The following is a 17,753-nucleotide window of genomic DNA, read 5'->3' as shown; positions in this document are numbered from 1 at the left end:
AATCGGCTCTTCGATGGTGGAAGGGGGTGGGTATGCGCGACCAAGTGTCCTGGGCTAGTCATTCTTGCTCCAGATTTTGGGGAGGTTTAGAGATTACGGATTACGATTCTTTATTTCTCTCTAGGATCGGTAAGATTTATTAAATTGGATATTTGAGACAGAATACTGTTGACGATGAAAATAATTAATCTTAAGAATATTAAAAATATTTATATAAGGAAGATTGGAGATTGTAAAAAGATTAAGATAATTGATCTTTGTTGATCAATGTGATTGCACTTGAAATTTATTTGTGGAACTTTTATAAATTTTTAAAAAAATTTTTTGCGATTGATCCTTCAGGTTAGAATATTATCAAATCGAAGTCCGTTTCGGAATTGAGAACGCAGAGACACACAACGGAGATCCAAGACGCTGAGACACGTCTATCTATCCAACTCGTTTTCTTGTCTCTCTTCCCTCTCTTTTTCTCTTACTCTGCGCTGCAAACTGAGATAGTGCATTTTGCGATGATGCATCGGTCGCATCGGGAATAGAAACGAGGAAAGACAACAAGACGAGACTTCGTCCTCCAGATGCACGAATATTACGATCATTACACGAGGTCCGCGGCGACGGAACGGAGGGGACGGGGATAGAAGGGCGCGGCAGGGGAATAGCGAAGGCTCCGTGAGGGGTGAGGAAGGGGTCGAGGGTGAGTTTGACAGATCTTCATAAAGGCACACACAACTGTGCCGCGGCGATAAGGGAATCGGGAGCAGGCATCTCGCCATCCACCCCTTCCCTTCTCTTCCCGCCATCCGTCGCCACCCCCTTCGACCCCGTCTCTCCAGCAGCCCGCTCGTAGTACACCCCGTCGTCCACCCTCGACCACCCTCCCTCTCTCCCGCGCCTCTCCTGCGGAGAGAGGGGATGGAGCCCGGGCACTCAGTCAGTGCGCTGCTATCATTTTTCCACACGAGTGGGCGGCGGTGTCGGTGGTTCCCGGCTTGGTACTACGGTACTCCTGCTGTATTTTCCACCCCCCCCCCCCTCTTCACTTCTGCCTCCATCTGGCCTCCGTCGCTCTTCTCCTGCGACGTTTCTCGGATACGAGAAGAATGGTTGTAAAATGCGAATATTTTTCTTCGATCTGAAGACGATCCTTCTTAAGAAGAAGATTTTAGAGGAGAGTATGTGTATTCAAGCCCTTGATTGGGCCGTTATTTAATATCGAAAACTCACCTTTAATTGATGAAAAAAAGGATGTTCCTCTTATTTTCCTTTTCTCATTTTTCTCTGATTCAAGAAAAATGTTTCTCTTTTGGAAGAAAATAGTCCTATTATGTTATCTATCTATTATGGCACATCATATATTTCTAGATTAATCATAAAGCTGCTTATTGAATCTCAATCAGCTTAAATCTTGCTGCTGTCTCCTCTTATTTAATATTATTATATATAGTTTATAAACGTTGCTTAACTTTTTTTATATTTCAAAATGATTTTTCTTCTTTTAGAGGAGGAATATCTAATTTTATTGTGAAAACACATCTGATATTATCGATTAATCTTTGATCTTCTACGTTGTTGAAATGCGGTATTGATCAAATTTTCCTTCCTTCCATTTTTATCATCGTTGAACGTTATTTACGATGATTACGCTCTTATCGAATTCTAAACTGATAACTTAGCTTTCGCTCGCATACTTGTGTGTACAATATATTAACAGTATTAATAACAAATAATATTTTATTTGTTATAAATATTCTCGTGTGAAGTGTCATCACGCGAGAGTTAAGGAGAATAAAAAAATAAAATTTAAGTAACTTTGATCCCGTGACGTGTCGGTTGCGAGTGACAAATATTCAACAATTTTTCCGGAGAAATAAAAAGTAAATAAATTCCGGCAATTTTCCGTGAAGGAGAGACGTCCGAGAAGCGTTGCTTCCCCATCCCCATCTCCTTCTTCCCTCGATTGGAGGGCAACAGGACGACGCGGGCGGGCGGGCAATCGAATGGACTAAAAATAACGTCGACTCTAGGTGGGAATGATTCGGTATCTCCACGACGTCACGGGGCTCTGAAATATGAGAGATACGATGAACCTCGCCTCCCTTTCCCCCCCCCCCCGCCGTCGCTGCCTGGTCCCCGTCATCTCGTTCCCCGATGGTGCATTAGCGCTAATCTCCGCTCTTTAGTCCTCCCTTTATCTTTTCTGCCCGCGTCTCCTCTCGCCTTCCCGTTTCCCCTCTTTCTCGTCCACCTTCGCCTCTGTGTCTCTCTCTCTCTCTCTCTCTCTCTCTCTTGTCTCGAAGGATGCCCTCTCGCTCTCTCCCGATCCTCGTTCCGGAGGATATTTGGAAGGACGAGGAAGACGACGGGGCGGGGGGGGGGAGGGAAGGGGCACGGAGGAGCAAAGTATACCTGGGCCCCTTCGGACGACCTTATCGGTGCGATCTAATCGGGCCGATCCGTTATTCGGTGGCCACAGTATATGTATATACGCGCTCGTGTGTTTTTGTGCCCGTGTCGGAGTTTTGACACCCGGTATCTCATTAGGGATCGTGAAGCCTGCCGGTCTAAGACGGATTAATCCTTATCTGGCCAGAGCCGGGCACCAGATGCTTTCGTTCCGATTAAAAAGGAAATGGAAACAAGCGGATCTGGTTTTTGTCTGTCATATCTCCAATATGCCGATATAATTCAAGATTGTTCCATTCCGCTATACTTATTTGGTCTATAATAGTTATAAAATAGCAAAATGTAAAAATTGAATTATTTTCTTGCCGTAGAGATGTTGATTATGATTATTAAAACGCTAATAAAATAAGACAGTAATGTAAAGTAAGATAAGGAAGGATATATTATTATTTGAAATTATGTAGATACTTTTAGAATTATCTCGATGAAAAGCCATCAAAATGAATCTCATTTCTATTTATTTCTTATTACAAGCGCGATAACAATTGACGAAATCATTCTCTGGACGTAAGGAAAGATCAGGTATCAATCCGATCTCTTATCGAAACTCGTTGACGTATCCACTTGAAAACGCGACGAAACAATTGCTATCAACTCGAAACGACTGTCTCTTCCCATTTTTCACGCTGCTGAGATTAATTTGTACACAAAAACACAGCTGTGTGAACGGACGACCGAGGATATAAATGTGTAGCACGCGGTGTTCAACCGCAAACGCAGGAGGGTTGTTGGTGGACCGGTTGCTCCCAGAGGGTAGGAGAGAGAGAGAGAGAGAGAGAGAGAGAAAAGAGAGGGAAATCGGGTAACCAACGTCAGCAGCCAATTCGCGGTGTAGCGATAGCATCGTCGAGCATTTTTTTCCAGTGAGTGTCGGCGAACAAATAAAAAAGAAAAAAATAGAAAATGGGAATCGAGGGCGAGGGGGGGGGGACCGTCGCTAAAAGGTCCGCCCAAACTTTTCGACAATAACCGGAGGGTTATTGAATTTTTATTGGTGACCGACGAGTCAATTTGTGCGATCGCAGCCCCGCACGTTCTCGTCGTCGCTTCTCTCGGTGATCGGCAGTTCGACAGTTCATTTAAAGGTGATTCTCGCTGATGTCTCATCGTCGTCAAGATCCCCCCCCCCCCCCCGGCATCTTCTCTGAGTGCCACCCCGACGGAGTGGCATCCCGACGTTTTCTCACGAGGAGACTCACGATCGTCACTTTTGACCGGACTGAAGGCGAATTTGCGCGATCAGTTTCGACGTTTTGTCTCTTCGATAAATTGTCCGAGATTAAGATGGAACCCCCCGAAGTGAAATTGAATGTTGCACATTGAATGTACGTTTCTACGAAAATCTATTCTTTTAATCTCAAGATAAATCTCTGAATTAAGTTAAATTTTACTTTGCCTTAGTTAAATTTTACAACAAAATGAAATCTTAGTCGTAGTGCGAATAATTTAATCGTGTTATATAATTTTAGATTTTTATAATATAATTTTTGTATAAACAATTTAATTCAAGTAATAGGAATAGAGAAATAAGAAACTTGTCTATATGCACATTATATTTACATTATTGTTAATTTTAAAATAAAAAAAAATATAATTATCAATAGCCAAATAAGATATTAAAAAAAGACACGTTTAAGATATTTTCCTCTTTATTTTGCGAACTTAAATTAGACTAAAAAAAATATAGCTTGTGAAACGCAGATGAAAGCCTAAGATTTATTTTAATTAATGAGCAGCTAAACGACCAGGGAAATTCATGACGATCTCATTTTCTTTCTCATTTTTTTTTTTCGGCCGTCAACGTTTCGCTTGTCCCGGCTGTATCCTTTCGACTCCCGGCACATTCGGAATCGCGTCGATCGCTGACGGTATGAATTGGCTTTAAACGCGAAATGTCCTAACGGGAGAGAAATCTCGACGGCGCCTGTCGATGGCTCGGTGTCTACTTTGCGCGAGACGGTCCTTCAATAAGTCTGAAAAAAATTAGTCGACTGTCAGTCAGGAATGGAAATGGGATTTTATTTCCACGCACCGGCGGCTCCTTCCGCCAATTGGCCGATCGATATCTCGCGGATTGAGTCGACTCGACGAGGCGAGGCTCGCTGCGAGATCGAGCTTACCGGTCCCGTAATTGATCACGAATTTATCAGCGTCTAACGCATCTCTCTCTCTCTTTCTCCCTTTCTCTCGCCCTCCCCCCCCTCTCTCTCGCTCTCTGTCCGTTCGAAAGTCAATCGTTCGATTTTGACGCACAAGCGCGCCGCACGTGGCGCGCACTCGGGATAAAAATAAAAATCCTCGTCCCGATTTATGACGGCTGATATATAATAATGAATGCAGCAAGAGAGTTAACTTTGCACAATAGCGCCTTTTCAATTCGCTACAGCGTCGATTAAAGACTGCAATTGAGAAGAATGAAAGTTGCATGTGTGAAACGCAAGCGCCACGAATTATTCATGAGAAGCGTAACGATAATTAAGTTAAGTTAAGTGTAATCGCCATGATAAGTAAGCTCTGCTCTGAAGGCAGAGAAATTGAATTATGATACCTAATAATTATTTGTTTATATAAATATCGCACCGTATACAGGATGTTCTATTTCCAATGATAGAAACAAATATATCGAGAAATATAGATAATGTGGAAAAAGTTTTAGACAAAAGTTGTAAGATTTTAAGAGAGCCATCATTATAATATTGATTTATTTACAATGGGACCATTGTCATTTTTTTAAATGGAATCATATATTTTTTTGTCTCTTAATATAATTTCTTTAGTTATAAAAGTATTAAGGAATAAATATAAAAAAGTCACAAAATATATTTTATTCTGCCATATTCTGACTAAAATATCTCGTAAACTAATCATTTTTTGATAATGGTATTAAGTAATTAAGACTTTTATGCATAGAATAAAAGACAAATCAATCGAGAAAGTATGTAGTTGTCTTTAAAAAAAGTTTGTACTTACATATTACTTGTATAATTTTTTTTATAAAGCAACTATGTATCTTTTTTACATCGATTAACTTATCTCATTTTATGCATAAAAGTAGTAAGGTATTATCAATATAAATGAATAATTTACGAAATTTTATATTTTACAAAATATGTCGCAATAAAATATAAAATATATCATAAATTATTGACTTTTTTATATTTGTACTTTAATACTTTTATATCATGCAGCGTAAAGGTACTAAAGGAATTATATAACGAAAAATATATCCATAGGTCCATTAAAAAAAATAGCGAGAGTGACGTCATCTATAATTGAATTAATATTATAATTATCATATGGTCTAGACTCTACAACTTTTGTAAAAAATATTTTTTCTACAATCTTTTGATTTCTGAGATATTTGACTGTTTAAAATAAAATCATACGCTCTGTGTGTATGTGGTACAACAATACATAATACAAACTTCAAATTAAAAATAAAGTATTAACAATTAATTAATTATATCTTCTAATAATAGTTTATTCCATTTTCTAATATTTTTTTTTCCTTTTGCAAGACGAAGAAAAATTCCCCTTGCTATAAGTTTATAATATATTTGTCTTATGTATTGCGCCGACGACATAATATGTTAAAGAAGAATCTCGGAAATATGCTCGCAATGGCGTTCGCTAACGCCAGTAATCAGATCCATCGTGCGTGCCGACGTCATCTCAAGTAGCGATATCGATATATATCCTCGATGTCAAGGCGGTGGTCAGAGCTCGATCTTGCGGGACCCTCTTTCAAGATCCGCCTCTCGTCGACGTCGACCTCGAGACGTCCTGCCACGTGTTCGAGGAGTCCACCTTCGCTCATATCCTTTCATGGAGGAGGGGAAGGGGAGGGGGGAGATGGAGACGACCGGAAGACGCACACGTGTGGCCCGGGTAAATAGGGGACGTGTGTTCGCGCGTTAAAGGAGGAACAGGCTTCGCACCTGTCGTCACCATCGCCGGACACGTGTCCGCGACGAGGGGGTGCAACCCGCATTTAACACGTGGGATGCACACCCGGATCGACCCGACGATATCTTCATCGCACGCCATTGCACTTCCGGCTTGTTGTCGCGAGACTTGAGAACTGAACTCTTAACTCCGCGCAATTTAAAACAATTTTTGAAGCTACAACTTTTTCCCAGAGGAATCGTTAAAAACGAAATTATATTTTTGTAATTAAGGCAAGAATGAATTTACAATATTATCAGAATCAGGATGAACAGAACAGGGGTTGAGGGGTTAATTACTAAAAAACTAGACAAGTAAAACATTTTCCAAAAATAAAAAAGTTTTCTTATTGCGACGTCATGCTGACTGGATAACAATGATGTTCATAGGCATTCATTCGGACATCAAAAGATAAGCCATACTATATAACCAATTGAAGTAAATGCAATTTCACAAAAACCAGATTTAGCTTTTCTGTATCTAACAAGAATCATACAAGTTCAAAAGTTTAATCATTATCATTATTATGATGATAATAATGATGGTGATGGAAAACAAATGTTATAAATAAAGTGTTTTACTAAACTTTTATGTAAACTAAAAGTGTTAACTAAACTTTTATGTTAAATAAATATATATAGTATTAAATAAAGTTTTAAATAAAGTGTTAAGTAAAGTTCATATTTTATTAAGAAATTGAAACTACCTTAGTTATTTTCTTTAAATAGTATTCGTAATGATTATTCTATCAAAAATCAAACAAATGCATCAACAATCCTTGTATTTTGTCTCTAAATAATGCAGCAATATTACAAAACAAAAATGGCAAAAAGATATTCTCACAACACTGTGTTTTGTATAAACGAAAAACATTAAGATCCAAGGATTTGAAATAAACACGGTAAAGAGTTGTTTATCATTTTCAAAAATTTAGAACATTGGACTAGTCTGACTTTTTTAAATCAATCTCTTAATTTTATTATTAAATAATTTGAACGATTTAAATTTAATTTAGATGATTAATTTCCCTATAAAAATATATACTGCAAAAGTAATGAAATTTTATTAAACAATTCAACTTCATTCTATTCTCTGTACGATTAATTGATTAGTTCCATTCCATTGAATAATTACAATGGTTTAATAATTTATTCTATTTTGATATTCTAATAATTATTGTATTGCATAATTACTCAATTAATAACAATATTATAGCAGAGTAATATTAATAAACTGATAGACTTGAAATATAATACATAACGTACACACATAGCATAAATATTAATTACATTTAATGTTATATTATTACTTACACATTAATTATCTATCCTGTTTAATTAGTCAAAATCGGGCATCCTCCGCAATGATGTTGCTTTCCACAGACATTTCTCTCCTCTCGAATTTTTCCTTCCTCCGATACCACACAAGACTTTTGAAGGAAACTCTGTAAGGAAACGGCCGTGCGGCGCGCTTGTCCACGTTAATGGCTTAATGGCGAATCGATGTTCGGGTCAAATACCGGTCGTGTCGCGCGTCGCAAATACGCCGATTACACGGCCCCTCGACTAGCCCCCAGACCAGTGTATCGCGGAACGGCGTCGATAAGAGGGCCTTATCTTATCACGCGGAAACGCTCTCTCTCCCCCTCATCCATTGTCTTCTTTTTCTTCTTCTTCTTCTCCTTTTCCTTTTCCTTCTCCTTCGTTTTCGTCCTCGGCGGGTTTCAGCGGACGGGTGAACAGCGCCGGCCGTTTACTCGCAAATGCCAGGGCCGAATAATCTGTAAACGACTGTCGGAAATCGCGTCAACTCGTCGCACCTCGTTGAATTTTTACAGATCCCTAACTTACATAGACCTCGTAAATTTCTTCGAGACTGACTGACAAACCCGCAAAAAAAAAAGAAAAATGGATGCACGCGTAGACTCGAGATGAAAAATGGAATTCTAAAGAGGTTTGAAGGTGAAAAGTAGACGAATATAAAATAGACCAGAATATAAGGATAAAACGTGGTGACGGAGCTGTTTCATGGAGATGAGCGTCGGATCTTCGTCACCGTGCGGATTGGTCGCTCGAGTTGAATTCGCAGCGCCGGTTTGACGACGACATGACGGCAGAATCGTTAGATCGCGAGGGGCGGCGAAAAAAACTGTGGAGGAAACGAGAGAGAGAGAGAGAGAGAGAGAGACGGCTGAGTTTTGTCGGAGACCATTGTCCAGCTCGTCAGGGGTGAAAAGCTCCGGAGATAGGAAGCGGCGGCCCTCAAGGGGTGATCGACGATTTGTCAAAGTCCTCCTCCGAGCGACGCTACAGCGTCTTCGTATCCCAAGGACCCTCACAGAATCGCAAAAAACGACAGGTCCTTCGCCACGGGTAATAAATACTTCCGGGAATGTTCTTACGAATTATCTAACGTGCCGCTTTTTGCGCGTGCACGATTCTGCGCACGTGAACTCGTCTTGGAAATCGGCTTTTTTAAATTCGCGTAATCCGCATTCGGTCGGAATAACGCGAAATAAAAGGATTGCGGTGAAACAATAATCTATGATTGAGATAAGATAATAATTTTAACCACGAAAACAACCGAACGAAATGTCATCACATTTATTTTATTTCTCGACAATCTCTAGTATTTCGTTTATTTTAATCGTTGACAATTTTGCACATTTTAAATCTGGACGATTGATTTTGTTTTTATTATTTTTTTTTTTTTATAGATAACAAAGTTATAATATTGTATAGTTTATCTATAGTTATAATCTATAGCTATAATTTTATCACTTTTTTAATAAAAATTTATAGAATTTAGCGAATATGTGAATGTTATGAATCTAAAAGAATATGAGCAGAATATGATAAGATTTATTTTTTACAAAATAATTTTCCATCTTTATTAGAGAATTTAATTATCCTCACTTAATCTTTGGCACTTTTCCAAAGAGATGAACCATACATATATTTTAAAAATATTGAAAAACGATGCAAGTTTTTTCAATGTAAATGCGAAATTTTCGTATCTGAGAAACTTCCATTTTACAACGAACCCATGAGATTCCTTTAATAAAAATGATTAAATTCTTCAATAAAGATCCTCCACGATCGTAAGTCCTCATTAATAAACGCGCGGTGAGATTTGTTCCCAGCACACACCCCCGAAAATGGATACTGCGAAGTTGAAGAGCCACCCTTGAAGGTCCCGCGGCAATATCACCCTTCGCGTTCCTCCCTCGCAATTACGCGATCGCTTCCGGACGGCGGGTGGCTCCTGCACGCGCGATGCACTCGCGTTTCACTTCGTCGTTGTCCCATCACGGGGGAAAGGGAGGGAGGGGGCGAGAGGGTGGGGGGGCAAAAACGCCTCCCTCGTTCCGCACCGAGCGGTGAAAAAGCGGCGGACACTTTTTATCGTCGCTCGCAATTACGATTAGCCCGCCAGGGGTGGTGGTCGGTGATGCCAGGGGAGGGAGGGAGCGGTATGAGTGAGAGGGAGGATAGTGCGATTAGGGCGCCTCGTCAAAAACCGCCCCGCGGAACAAATGGTCGCTTATCCTCCCACCTCCGGCTGGTGCATCCCCCAGGAACGGCAAGCGTTGGCGGCGGCGGCGGCTCTCGCGGCGAGAGGAGGCTCGAAAGAGGGCAAGAGAAGCACGGGAAGGATGAAAGAGGGAGGGAGGGGTGAGAGGGGGGGGGTGAGAGGTCGGAGATAGAGAAAGCTCGGCTCGAGGGGTGGCGGCAGATTACACAAATGAGAAATGACCATCAGGCTATCGGTGGAGGACTTCGGTGCCGTCGCTGCTCCTGCTCGGGGTTTTGCGGCATCTGCGCGCGACGTGGATATATACACGCGCGCGCACACACCACACAAACAGAAATACACACACACATACACACATCGACGCCGGACGTCGGCGTCGGAGAGCGGCACGGATGGTAAGAGAGGGCGAGAGAAAGAGAGGAGAAAGAGTCGAGCTTCCGGTGGCGCGAGCTTTTTAGATACGCTGCCGATTGCCGCGGTATCTCGCTCGCGGTAGCGCCGCCGCCGCCGCCGCCGCCGCCACCATCGCGGTGCGTATAATTTATTTTCCCGATAACGTAACACGGGTCGGGGGACGCGTAGCGTCTCGTCGTAAGGTCCGCGTCGAACCTCTCCGAGACGGAACCGACGAGCGTCGCGCTTTTCGGCGCTTCGGAGAAAGGAATGGAAGGGAGCCTTGCGCCTCTCGAGGGGATCAAAGGGGAGAATCGCGCGATTTGATTCTCAAACTATTTGGAGCTCTAACGCGTGCGATACGAGAAACGTACAGGGTACGTATTTAGTTTAATTTTGATTTTGTTACTTGCAAAATATGGGACTCGTCGAAGTCGTATAATACTCGTGGTAACGTTAATTCAAGGTTTAGATGGGTTTGCACCTAAATATAACGAGTATAAAGGCTGTATATATATATATATATATGTACCGTTTTACCGCAGCATCCGCTATGGACCGAGCAGCGCGTGCTGCTCTGCCTCCGCATTGCAAAGAAAAAATCAGTACCGGTCACTGCGTAGGGCTTCCGAGCATCAAGCCATGATATCCGTCCATCTTCTCAGGCAGATGAGAGAGTGAAGCCGATAAAAGACGGAGGGAGAGAGGAAGAAGAAGGGACCGGACTATCTCTCGCGTCGTCTAGACTCGAAGAGTCGTTCCTGGATTTTCTCCCCCGGGACCCTTGCGCTCCCAAGGAGAGAGAGAGAGAGAGAGAGAGAGAGAGAGAGAGAGAGAGAGAGAGAGAGAGAGAGAGAGAGAGAGAGAGAGAGAGAGAGAGAGAGAGAGAGAGAGAGAGAGAATGGGGGGCAGAGAATGGACAAGACAGTAAGACCACTGTGTGTTGGATCCGTTTCCCCTCCCCCTCCCCCGGTGGATCTTAACGAATAAGATAACACGGCGCCAAGGAGTTCGTCTCTTCTTCTTCTCCCTCTCTATCTTTCTCCTGCCGTACGTCATCTTCTCCTTCTCTCCTTTTCCCTCTATTAGGTATTCGAAAAGGCCAACGGTCACCGACACTACAGCGATGATCCATCCTGGCTGTTCTCTCGACATCTCTTCTCGCGATTACGCGGAATCTCGCCGTCGCCGTTTCCGCCCCCCGCGCGCTTTTTTATGCCTGTCTCTGATGTCGAGAGACATCGCACGCGTCCTCTCCAATCGATCGACTGGTACGACCTCGTTTCACGGAGGAAGTTGATGCAAGAGATGAAAAAAGCGGGATTATTTAAATTGATCGTCTTTCTGGCGCGATCCTCTCGTAGAAAACAAGATAAAATAATTTGCGGCATCCTCGAGCGAAATGCGATAAAATATTAAGTTACAAATAAGAGATAAACGAGATAAACGAGAGGAAAAGAGGCATCTCGGAATTAATTAAAGAAGATCTTTTTAATACTTGGATACGTTTAAAAAAAAAAAAAATTAAATCGAGCCGGATTGAAAAGGGAGAAATTTTCTTGCCTCGTGATTGCGAAAGGAATCCTTTAAATTAAATTTGATGGAGAGTTACGTTACAAAGAAGCGTCGCCAGCGAATCGTGCTTTTCTCACAGTTATTTCGTGGCTTGGCGTGTACCCTAATTGAAACCGTTTGCACTTAGGGTTATTGATCCCCGGCACATATCAACGGAATCGTTCTCTTCGTCCGGCGTCTCCGGTGGATTCCGCGTAATCGGCGTCGCGGTGTCGGTCGCTCTTCGGATAAACGATTCCGATATCCCGCGACATACGAACAAGAACAACCCGCATTCTGCGAGAGAGAGAGAGAGAGAGAGAGAGAGAGAGAGAGAGAGAGAGAGAGAGAGAGAGAGAGAGAGAGAGAGGAAATTCGGAAGAGGAATTCTCCTCGCCTTCGAAGTTTCGATCGAATCTCAAAGCCGAATATTTTCCCTCGCGCTCTTCGTCTGCTCGTTTAAGCTCGTTCAGAGCTGCCATCGTGATTTTATTTTGTTCTTGAAATATTTTTCTTGCCGGGTATAATCTCACGAAAAAATATACAATTTAATTTGAATAACGCTTGTCTCACACTCAACGTATTAATTGGCGATGATTATGCGGCGTAATTCTGTCGCTTAATGATTCTTTTTCTTCTTTTTTTTTTTTTTTTTTTTTTTTTTCCCCTCTCGTTTATTCGACCGCGGTTCCTCTTCGAAGTTAGTTCCTCGGGGGACATTCGTCTTTCGCGCTCCTTTCTCCTCCGTCTTCCAGGCGGGCCGTCGGTGGACCGGACTTTCTGGTCGCTTTGCGACTTGTCGCGCGAAAAACTCGTTTGCGCGAATCCCGATGTTAATCTGCGCATATTAATACGCGCCCAACATCGATATCGAATAACGGTTAGATGGGACCGATAGGCGAACTCAGAAAATACAAGTTCGACTGGTTTCCCCGCCCCCCCCCCTCCCTCTCTCTCTCTCTCTCTTTCTCTTTCTCTCTCTCTCTCCCCCCTTCCCCCGCCCCTCTCCTGTCTTTCCTTTTTTTGCCTTCTTTCTCTCTTTCTTTCATCGAATATCGCATAAAACCGACGTGAATAATTTATTAGTGAGTAATTACCGATCGCGATACGTTGATAACGGCCGGGCATGTTGTTTCGCAACGGTTCCTTGGAGGCGTGACGCAATCGACAGCCGAATAATGCTGTACATAGGTGAAACGCGCATGAATCGGCGGTAGCCGGTTTGCGAAACGTCGCGAAAAATTCAACGATAATGTCGGAATTAATAACAAAAGCACGTGCGCAACAAAATCTATCTGTCTGCAATATCTGGCCAATATCTGTGTATTTTTAATCCGAGCTTTACTCTTAATTTTGACCTTAGTCTTTGAGGATTTGCAGTAGAGATTTTATATTAAATTGAACCTCTGAAATAAATAACAAACTGAAGTTGAAGTGAACTGAACTGAAACTGAAGTTAAATTGCACTTCTGAAATAACAAAAATGAAACTGAAATTGAAGTGAACAAACGATTTTGTGCTTAAATGTTTTCCCATTTTCGATCTAATCACAATTTTTACATTTGTTAATATTTTGAACATTTTTCCTCATGTATTATTTAATAACTAAAGTTATTTATGGGAATTGATAATTCTTGAGAGTAGTCGAAAAATGTAAACGTTAAAGTAGAAAATTGCCTATTATTTTTTTCAAATACAAAATTGAAGTCCATATAAAATTGACTTATCACAACTTTTTATAATTAATAAACGTCTTAAAATTAAAGTTAAAAATAGAAGCAAAAATTCAGAAACATTCACGTAATACGAGTAATACGAGTGAAGGTTCAGCGTAGTATTCAGGGAAAAAAAAATAGACTTTTGCAGAAAGTTTTTACGTAACGGAACGTGGCGTGGATTCATCGTGACGAATTCGTGGAAGACCACGAAAATTAAACATAGTACGCGTGCAATTAATATGGAATTAGGATGAACGCGTAAAAGCGTATAACTATTATTGGTCTAAGTTCAATTAAAATTGTTGTTGGCCGTTGCTAGGCCATTGAATTTAGAGAAAGAATTCATTATTATCACAAATTATCATCGCCGATTATCATCAAGGTTACACATATTATTGAATTAATGCGGTCAGTAAAATACACATAGTTGCATAATTTCAGTTTTTAATTTAATTTAGAGTATCCCGAGTATCAGAGCGAATCTGCAAAAGAAAGAAATATACACGAACAACTATTGCTAATTAACCAACTATTTCATTATCTTATCTTTATTATAATTAATGTAATTTAATTTATGCCATTATATGTATATATGTGAATTTACTTATATATTATATTATAATAATCTTCAAAAACTCCTTGCTCTCTGAAACATTCTTGCTCTCTTGTTCTAATTGTTTAAATAAACTTCTATTGTTAAACGTGTAAAATTTATTGTCATTATTTTCCATACTTCAGTCGAACGCGTTGAAATACATTTTCCTTGCGGATCTGAGAAACTCGTAAACGGCTATTTCCACGCCACGTTTCTTTAGACGGCAAGTGGCCTTCTTTAGACTACAAGCGACCCCGCGGTGTTCCTTTCTCTCAAAAAAAAAAAAAAAAGAAAAAAAAAAGCCGCCCGCAAGAATGGATGCATTAATGTGCGAGTGGATTATACAAATGCACATGTTACTTTTGCATTCGTAACGCACGCAACGTCGCCGGAGTCCAGTAGTTAACGACGTGTGAATATTTATGGCACTGTCAGCACTCGTTTCCGTCACTGTACCTCGATTCGAGCACGCTGCTGCTTTTATCGAACGACTAAACTCTCTCTCTCTCTCTCTCTCTCTCTCTCTCTCTCTCTCTCTCTCTCTCTCTCTCTCTCTCATTTCTATCCGGTATGAATAAAATCAGACGAGTCGCGTTGCCTTGCGCCGCGTCGCGTCGCGTCGCGTAGCGTTGCGTAGCGTTGCGTTATGTCGGCGTCGGCCGTTGCACCTCGCGTATTTTCCGCCGGGAGGAACATAAACAATAATGCGTAACGGAATAATAGGCGGACTTAAAATAACGAGCGCGACGAACGCGGTAGGCGCGGTAAGCGCGATAAAATACGTTACGGTATTACCAGTGAAAATACCGCGGTACAATTAATCAGCATCCGAAGAAACTTCGCCGTATAAAATAATAATTTTACCGTTTAGATTATCAGGATTGAGGTTGCCTGTAATTATTGTAAATTATTAATATGGAAAATTAACTGATTAAAATAAAATTCAAAATAGATCACAGAATAAATGGGATAAGAGTATTAAATATGGATCGGGCACGAATAGTTTAAATATATGTAAATGATTATTATATTTTTTATTGAACGGTTTTTTATTAAAAGAATTTATTTAAGCCTTGGAAATTATCAATTATTTTATTTGCTGGGAACAACATTCTACATTTTATTAACGTTATCGGATAGTAATACCGTAAGATGCCAATTAAAGTTTATTCTTTTAAAACTTAATCAAAATTTTTTATATAAAAATTATAGCTCTAAGGTTTTTATAGAATGTAAATAATATTAAATTTTATGAAAAAATTTAATTTCTTATTCAATTAAAATTAAATATGTCCGCGAATTTATTTAACAGGCTTGTTATCATATTTCAAGCATGTAATATAAGAAAATATTGTTATAAATTTAATAAACAATGAAATTATCGAAGATTAAGTATAAGTAGAAAAATTTTAGTCTCTAATATATAAATTTTTATTTAAAAAAAAAAAAGAAAAAACATGCGATAAAACATTTGGAAAAAAAAGCAACAAATATTGTTGTAAATAGAGAAACTTGCCAATGATCATGTCATTTTCAAACCTTTCGTTTATCTTAACTGTTTGAAAATATTATTAAACAAACAATTAAAAAAAATTGTAATTTTATTATTTGTATTGAAATATGTAAACGCAAATTGGACTTTTACTATTCTCCTAAAATGTAATACAAAAAAACAATAAAAGATTTTGAGAATTAAATTCGTAATTAGTATTCAGAATCTAATTTGTAGATTATTTATAACATTTTGTTTAACTAAAGAATATAAAACAAAAATTAAACAAAATATATTTTTAACAATTAATTATACTTATTAAATATCTCAGTCTACGTTTAGCAGCTTTCTTCAAGAATGTAAATACAGAAATATAAATTTTTTTTTTTTTTTTTTATACAGTCAGAACCGATATTCTAACATCGTTATCGTTGACATATTGTTATATCACTCATGTGTACTTATCCTTGTATCTCTCAAACGCGCTTCGATACCTCTTGTGCAAGACGTTGACGTATCTCAAGGCAAGTGATTCTCCAAGTTTCGAGATTGCAGATGCCTGAGTTAATCTCGAAAAACCGTATCTTCTCGACACACGGGACAAGAGACAAGAGAGGCAAGAAGGCAAAAGGTGCACAGGAGGGGGGGGGGGGAAGAGAGGAAAGAAAAAGGAAAAAAAAATGCAGAAAGCGGCGGCGCGCGATATCGCATCGACGTGCGGAGACAAAGAGCACGCTTATTAGATATAAACGGTTTCCCTACGTGTCTCACGCCTCGGTCTTATCGTTATCGCTCCGTTACTCACGGAAGAACCCGAAGTACGCGCAGGCGCGCAGGCGCGCAAGCGCGCGCGCGCACAGCGCCACGGGAATATCGCGGAACAGCGTGGCGGTTATCGTTATCCGTTATCGCCGCGCGTTATCAACGAAGTTCGAGCCTGGTACCGAGGGGGAGGGGGGGGGGAGGGTGCCGCTTCCACCGCCGGAAAACCTAACGTGATACGCGCGGGTCTTGCCAAGGTCCGAAGAGCAGCCGAATTCAGGTTCGAGGTTAATCTTTCGAAATGTATGCTTACGGAGAGGAGAGGAGAGGAAGTCTCTCATTAATTGCCGAAATGCTGGAAGTGCGGAGGAAAGCGGGAGAGACGACGGTTACGGCTTTATACACTTGTAATGATAAAGCGACAGTTTAATTAAAAGTTAAACGTAAACGTTTATTTAAATTAAATACAGAGTGCTTAAGTCATTTAAATAATAGATTGCCAATTATCGTTGACTTATTTTGCAAGAATTATTCCTCAACGTTTTTCCCGCTCCTAATTCGACTTGACATCCGTGATGAGAGAACGAATTATTTTATTCGATCAAAGAGTGTAAAGAAATATTTTTATCAATTAATTTCTGTCTTATTTTTTTGATAATGAGATTTTCTTGAATTGAAGAGTTAGCAAATTTCGCGAGAAGACAACGTAATTAGATTGAAGAAAAATTCTCACTTTTTTCCGCCTTCTTTGGAAATAAAGCGATCGTGCGATTCGTACGAAGTGTGAAGTAACTTGATACTGATGTCAGCGATTATTCTCGGGAATAATTGGTGATTCACCGGGTTTCTGTCAAGAGAGAACCCAACGGACCCCGGAATTGCCGTCTTCCGGTGTGTGTGCCTACCCGGTGGATCAACGATGAAGAAGGTGAGGAGAAAGCGAGAAGAAGAAGAAGATAGGGCAAAAGCGCGGAAGAGAGAGATAGAGAGAGAGAGAGAGAGAGAAAGAGAACGACTGTCGAATGTTTGCTTGGTACTTATCGTAACGGTAACAGAATGGAAAGGACGGAAAGAAGGATCGGTGGTGACACGGAGCGAGAAAATCGACGACGGAAGGGGAGGCCAGCGGAGGGAAAGATGAAGAGAATGAGAAAGATAGAGAGAAGAGGAGAAGGAGAATGATAACAGGTAGCCATAGGTCCCTGGGCCGCTGGGAAACCAGTGATAGTGCTTGCATCGCAAGAGCGAGCATCATCTCGTCGTGGTCGTCTCTGAGCGTTTCGGGAAAATCAGCAAA

This window comes from Pogonomyrmex barbatus, unplaced genomic scaffold, assembly GCF_055798465.1.
Source record: "Pogonomyrmex barbatus isolate J1 unplaced genomic scaffold, ASM5579846v1 scaffold8, whole genome shotgun sequence".
In the NCBI taxonomy this organism is placed as follows: domain Eukaryota; kingdom Metazoa; phylum Arthropoda; class Insecta; order Hymenoptera; family Formicidae; genus Pogonomyrmex; species Pogonomyrmex barbatus.
The sequence above is the reverse complement of the archived record's forward strand: the minus strand, read 5'-3'. Positions refer to the sequence as shown.